The sequence below is a fragment of the Schistocerca serialis genome, chromosome 7 (assembly GCF_023864345.2).
Source record: "Schistocerca serialis cubense isolate TAMUIC-IGC-003099 chromosome 7, iqSchSeri2.2, whole genome shotgun sequence".
Classification (NCBI taxonomy): domain Eukaryota; kingdom Metazoa; phylum Arthropoda; class Insecta; order Orthoptera; family Acrididae; genus Schistocerca; species Schistocerca serialis.
In genome coordinates, this window is record NC_064644.1 from 241,963,648 (window position 1) to 241,971,218 (window position 7,571).

Genomic DNA, 7,571 nt, shown 5'->3' on the forward strand with positions numbered 1-7,571 from the left:
GCCCAATGGGCGTGTGCTATGTATGCTGCTCGGTATCCCGGACGACATCGTCCAAGTGTCCGTACCGTTCGCCGGATAGTTACGTTATTTAAGGAAACAGGAAGTGCTAAGCCACATGTGAAACGTCAACCACGACCTGCAACAAATGGTGATGCCCAAGCAGGTGTTTTAGCTGCTGTCACAGCTAATCCGCACATCAGTAGCAGACAAATTGCGCGAGAATCGAGAATCTCAAAAACGTCGGTGTTGAGAATGCTACATCAACATGGATTGCACCCGTACCATATTTCTATGCACCAGGATTTGCATGGCGACGACTTTGAACGTTGTACAATTCTGCCACTGGGCACGAGAGAAATTACGGGACGATGACAGAGTTTTTTGCACGCGTTCTATTTAGCGACAAAGCGTCATTCACCAACAGCGGTAACGTAAACCGGCATAATATGCACTATTGCGAAACGGAAAATCCACGATGCCAGCGACGAGTGGAACATCAGCGACCTTGGCGGGTTAATGTATGGTGCAGCATTATGGGAGGACGGATAAATGGCCCCCATTTTATCGATGACAATCTAAATGGTGCAATGTACGCTGATTTCCTACATAATGTTCTACCGATGTTACTAAAAGATGTTTCACAGCATGACAGAATGGCGATGTACTTCCAACATGAAGGATGTCCGGCACATAGCTCGCGTGCGTTTCAAGCGGTATTGAATGGCATATATCATGACAGGTGGATTGGTCGTCGAAGCACCATACCATGGCCCGCACGTTCACGGGATCTGACGTCCCCGGATTTCTTTCTGTGGGGAAAGTTGAAGGATATTTGCCATCGTGATCCACCGACAACGCCTGACAACATGCGTCAGCGCATTGTGAATGCATGTGCGAACATTACGGAAGGCGAACGACTCGTTGTTGAGTGGAATGTCGTTACACATATTGCCAAATGCAATGAGGTTGACGGACATCATTTTCAGCACTTGTTGCATTAATGTGGAATTTACAGGTAATCGCGCTGTAACTGCATGCGGTCTCAGAGTTCACAAAGGTACATGCATCTCATTGGAACAACCGAAATAAAATGTTCAAACGTACCTACGTTCTGTATTTTAATTTAAAAAACCTACATGTTACCAACTGTTCGTCTATTACAGTGCCATCTACCACAAAGCGAAAAAAGTGGTCCAACTAACACATTCATATTTCTTTACGTACTACACGAATATGTAATAAAAAATGTTGGTTCCTATTTAAAAAGGCGCAGCTGATATCCGTTTGACCTATGGCAGCGCCATCTAGTGGGCCAACCATAGCGCCATCTGGTTTCCCTCTTCAAGCTAGACAAGTTTCGTCCTTTGTAGTTTTTTCGTTTGACGCTTATTTCGTGAGATATTTGGCTCGGTTACGAACAATGGACCACCCTGTATACAATATTACTTGCCATAAAATTTTGTATTTTAATAAATAGCAATAAATTTCTAATACCTTTAAATACACTCTTGCTCATAAATTAAGGATAATGGCAGAATGTGGTGCCACACAAAGTGGCACAACGCAAAACTAGCGCTACTAGCATAGGCAGATAGGGACCACAGACGACACAGATCTGTAAGTACATGTTACTGGTGATAATTTGAGAAAACCGTCTCGAAACACATGTGCTACAAAAACCCCAGTTTCCTGCGCATGTACCCCGACATCAATATGGGATATGATCACCACGTACACGCACACAGGCCGCACATCGTGTTGGCATACTCTGGATCAGGTGGTCGACAGCTGTCCATTCTGGCACCAGTGCCTGTCAGAGCTCCTGAAGCGTCGTAGGTGTTTGAAGATGTGCAGCGATACGTGTACTGAGAGTATCCCAGATGTGCTCGATGGGGTTTAGATCTGGAGAACAGGCAGGACACTCCATTCGCCTGATATCTTCGGTTTCAAGGCACTCCTCCACAATAGCAACTCGGTGGGGCCGTGCGTTATCATCCACCATGAGGAAGTTGGGACCCACCGCAGCCCTGAAAAGGCGGACTTACTGGTGCAGAATGACGTTCCGATACACCGGACCTGTTACAGTTCCGCTGTCAAAGACATGCAGGGGTGTACGTGCACCAGTCATAGTTCCACCCCACACCATCAAACCACGACCTCCACACAGGTCCCTTTTAAGGACATTAAGGGTTGGTATCTGGTTCGTGGTTCACGCCAGATGAAAACCTGGCGAGAATCACTGTTCAAACTATACCTGGACTCGTCCGTGAACATAACCTGGAATCACTATTCCAATGACCTTGTACCGTGTTCTTGACACCAGGCTTTAGGGATTCTCCTGTGACCAGGGGTCAGTGGATGCACCTTTCACGTCTCCGGGCGAATAAACTATGTCTGTTCAGTCGTCTGTAGACTGCGTGCCTGGAGACAACTGTTCCAGTGGCCGCGGTAAGGTCCCGAGCAAGTCTACCTGCAGTACTCCGTGGCCGTCTGGGGGCACTGATCGTGAGATATCGGTCTTCTTATGGTCTCGTGCACTGTGGACGTCCCGTACTGTAGCGCCTGGACACGTTTCCTGTCTGCTGGAATCGTTGCCATAATCTTGAGATCACACTTTGTGGCACACGGAGAGCCGTGCTACGTCCTGCTGTGTTTGACCAGCCTCCAGTCGCCCTAGTATTCTACCCCTCATAACTTCATCAATAAGTGTTTTTTGAGCCATTTTCAACACACAGTCACCATTAGTACGTCTGATAACGTCTGCCCATTTACTCGCTGCACCGTACTTTGACATGCACCAATACGCTTCTACGTATGTGGTCTGCTGCCAGTGCCACCGTGCGACGACTGCAGGTCAAATGCACCGCTTGGTCATACCCCAAGGTGATTTAAACCCGAAAATCGCCCAAAAGAGCGTTTTTTCACCATGTATAAGAATTATCCTTAATTTATGAGCATGAGTCTATTATACAGCACTTAATTGCGTAGAACTCGAAATGCTTACAAATTCTGCACAAAATACAACCTGACGACTGTAGAAAATGGCGGAAATTGCTAATGGTGGTCTCTCATGCGCATAACTTCGTGTGATTCTAAAATCTGTCACTAGATTTAAAGATCGAGCAGGAACATCATGTTTTCCTAGGTCCACTATCCTCCAAGTATAACACTCTCCACCAATAGAATAGAAAAACAGTGGGAGCAGGCAAGGACAATAATATAAAAAACCGACTACAGAAGATATAGATATGAAAAGAGCAGCTCAAGGTATAAAAAGAATAAAAAGACTAACGCCCAAAAATGGCATGAATTCCCAAAAATTGCGTAAATCATTATTTCACAGAGATTCAATGGGGAAAGGTAGTAACGATGCTGTCATGCACGTCAGTAGCATTAAAATAGAATTCATTCTGTGTAACTGCGATACCACGGGACCTAATTTTCACAATTACGATTTCTAACTTGATGAAACTTGATTATGAAGGAAACACAAACACAGATGTCAAGGATTTGTAATATCACATGACTTAGCTAAGAAGCAGGTGTACCCCCAATAGGATAATAGTAATTTGCAATAAAAGGCGCACGATCACTTGCATCTTGAGTAGCAGAGAAATGCCTGTACAAACAAAATGCAATACTGCAAAACAGTCATTATAGCAGCAGTAGCTACATTAAACTTCATGGTGCTCAAGGGCTGAGAGCAAATCTTTCAATTGGACACCACTTCGGCGACTTGCGGTTCAATCTACCCGACTAATCCAACCAGGGAGAGATGACATACGGTTTAACGTGGAATCCTAACCATGTGTCGTACCCTGGAATCTCCTCGCATTGTTGAGAGGTGAGAGATAGATTAAAAGCATACCGTAAAGTTCCGTGACCCAGTCTGCACTCGATCCCACGACGTCTCGATTTCTGGGTTCGCACTTAAGCACTAGTCCAACAATGATCAATGATCAATGTCAACGAGATGTGGGCTCTGAAGAAGAAACACGAAAGAAACCTATATTCACCAATATGTGCGTATTATTATGGGTAGTGGAGTCACCATTAATAATAAGGTCCTTAATGAATATATAATGGATTGTTTGAACGCAGCACCAATTTCTTTGAGTCATTAGTCTTCTGACTGGTATGACTAGTTTGATGCACACCACCACAGTTGTCTCTGCTGGTTCTTTATTTTATTTTTCTATTCGCAATGGCACTCACAACAACAACCATCTAATATTTTATGATTTGTTGTACGTATTTCAATTTCTTTCCTTACAATGAATCATCTTTATGGGTCTCTCTAGTTCCATGCAGGGTTATTCCGTGATCTGTTAATAACTCTCCTGTCATCCAGTTCTTCTCTGTAATTCGAATTGCTTTCCTCGCCTACTTTGCACAGAACATGTATATATTATTTTTACACGTAATTTTAAGCATCCTTCTGCAACGTTAATCTCAAATTCCTCGTTTCTCACTTTTTCCCCGGTTTGGTAGTAACCACAAAATGTGGGGCTCCAGATCTCAATTCTCCACAGTTTCTTTCTGAAATTAAAGTTTACTCTTGATACGAATCGAATGCTTTTGGTGAGCAATGTACTCTCTTTCAGTAATAGTCCACTTATTATATCCGCTTAACTTCATAAATCATGCTTTTTGCTCCCATGATAACAGAATTCTTTCGCACCATCTGCCCAGAGTTCGGACTGACATGCTGCAGCTGCGTCGTAGGTAGACTACTTCCTGAAGATTTTTTCATCGCTTTAGGGAAGAAAGGACAACTGTTGAAAAGGGCCTGAAGATGAAGATTGTCAGTTGAAGACAAAAGATTATGGATGTTATATTAATTATGAGTAGCCTACAATGCATAGTTCAGTGAACGGTAGTTGTTGTAAATATGACTAACAGAGGAGCCTGTGGACACGGAAAGTCGTACACAGTCACCTACACATACGTACGTATTCTACAGGCTAATGCCTTGACGAAGTTATGGAAGATCTAAAACGAAACAATTCCCCGGAAGCACTACTGATAGACTTCCATCTGAAGCACAAGATGTACGAGACAGGTGAAATACCCTAAGAATTCAAGAAGAATGCAGAAATTCCAATTCCAAGGAAAACAGCTGTTGACAGGCGTGAAAATTACCTACGAATCAGTTTAGCAAGTCACGGATGCAAAATACTAACACGAATTCTTTACATAAGAATGGAAAAGCTGATAGAAGCAGACCTCGGTGAACATCAGTTTGGATTTCGGAGACATGTAGGAACACGCGGGGCAACACTGACCCTACGACTTATCTTAGCAGGTAGGTTAAGGAAAGGCAAACACACATTTATAACATTTGTGGACTTAGAGAAAGTTTTTGATAATGTTGACTGGAATATTCTCTTTCAAATTCTGAAGTTAGCCGGGGCAAAATACAGGAAATGAAATGGTATTTACAACTCGCACAGAAACCAGACGGCACCTATAAGACTCGAGGCGTATGAAATGGAAGCAGTGGTCGAGAAGGGAGTGAGACAGGACTGTAACCTGACCTCGATGGTATTCAATATCTACATCGGACAAACTGTAAAGAGTACCAAAGATAAATTTGGAGTGGGAATTAAGGTTCAGCGAGATCAAATAAAAACTTTGACGTTTGCGGATAACATTGTAATTCTGTGAGATACAGCAAAGGATTTTCAAGAGCAGCATAACGGAATGGATTGTGTCTTCAAAGGAGGATATAAGATGATCATCAACTAAAGCAAAACAAGCACAATGGAATGTAGACGAATAAAATCAGGCGATGCCAAGGGAGTTAGAGTAGCAAACGAGGCACCGAAAGTAGTAGACCATGATGGCCGAAATAGAGACGATATAAAATGTAGACTGGTAATGGTAAGAAAAGTGTTTCTGAAGAAGAGAAATTTGTTAACATATGATACAGATATATTGGAAAGTCTTTTTGAAGATATGTTTGGAGTGTAACCACTTATTTAAGTGAAACGTGGACGATACACAGTTTAGGCCTTAAATAAATTCGCGATTGCGAATAAGGACTACCATCAGCTGTAGAATGGTATGACGACAATAAAAATTTGTGCCAGGCCAGAACTCGAACCCGGATTTCTCGTTTATCACGAGCGGTTACCTTACCTTGTTTTTCGTTGTATTTAGTCGTAGCGGACGTCACTTGATATCCGTTGAAGTTCGTTGTGGATCCCTTCACGAAGTTTTTTATTAGAGAGACCAGCCAGCTCTTTGACCGAACTCGCTGAGCTATCGCGCCGGCATACCATCTCGTTATCCGTGCACGACTAACGGCCCCCCCAACTTCCGTGTCATCAACCATGCGTCCCGGTCCGGCACAAGTTTTCACTGTCGTCGTTCCATGGTAGTCCTTATTCGCAATCGCGAATTTATGTGTTTCGTAACGGCTGTGGTCGCCGCAGTGCTTGCATGCATGTCCAAAGAAACTTTGCATCGAAATCAGAATAACCCAAGCACTGCAGTATCATGTAAATAGTTTAGGGCAAAACAAATTAGAGGCTTCGAAATGTGGCGCTACAGACAGAGTCTGAAAGAATCCGATGATGGCGCCTTTAGTGTGTTGAAATCGGTCAACTAGTAAACAGTGTTTAAGCGATCTTGGCTTTTGAATTATTTCTACACCAGAGTGATCGAGCCACAACAGACTATGTGTTCACTGCAAAAGAGTTTGAAAGACTTTTTGGTAGGTAGCTCCTTCTACTCTATAGACTGTTAAGCCAGCTTAAGTAAAAATGTCAGATTTCAGTTTTGACAACACGTGGTCACATCAGTCGAGATTAGGTATTTTGTGTATTATAAATTTATTAATAGACCATAACAATGTTTCATTCTGACAGCGTCTTCATTCTGTAAATATTATCTGTTCCAGTTTACCGCATTCTATTCACCAATTTCGACAATCTCCTGACAAATGATCAGGGTAGTAAGTATTATATTCAAATGTTTTACATTTTTATGTTATACTTTCTGAAATGTTTCACATCCATGTGAATCATCTAATTTTTTGGGTCTATCGAATGAAAACTGAATCTGATCTTATCTAATCTAATGAAGAGGTGGTAAATATAATTGGGGATACAATGAATTTGTGCCAGAACTTGACCAAAAGAAGGGATTTGTTGATGGGACACCTTTTGAGACATCAAGAGATCACCAGTTTAGCCCTACAGGGAAGTGTAGGTTATCCAAATTGTAGGGGGAGACAAAGAGATGAATACAGTAAACGAGTTCAGAAATACCTTGCAGTAGTTATTCGGAGATGAAGAGACTCACACAAGATAGAATAGCATGGAGAGTTGTATCAAATCAGTCTTTGGACTGAAGACCACAATAACAAAACTACGTCTTATCGATGCACGTACTCTTATCATGGTGTCCTTATTTCAGTTGCATGTAGTTGTAACATTCTACCCTTTTCTCAATGTCTCCCAAATACTTCATCTTTGTCTGCCCTCTTCCTTTCTTTCGCAGCACTTTCCCCTCTAGAATATTAATGATGAAGGTGTTGTGTGTGATGAGATATGCAATAAATTTTA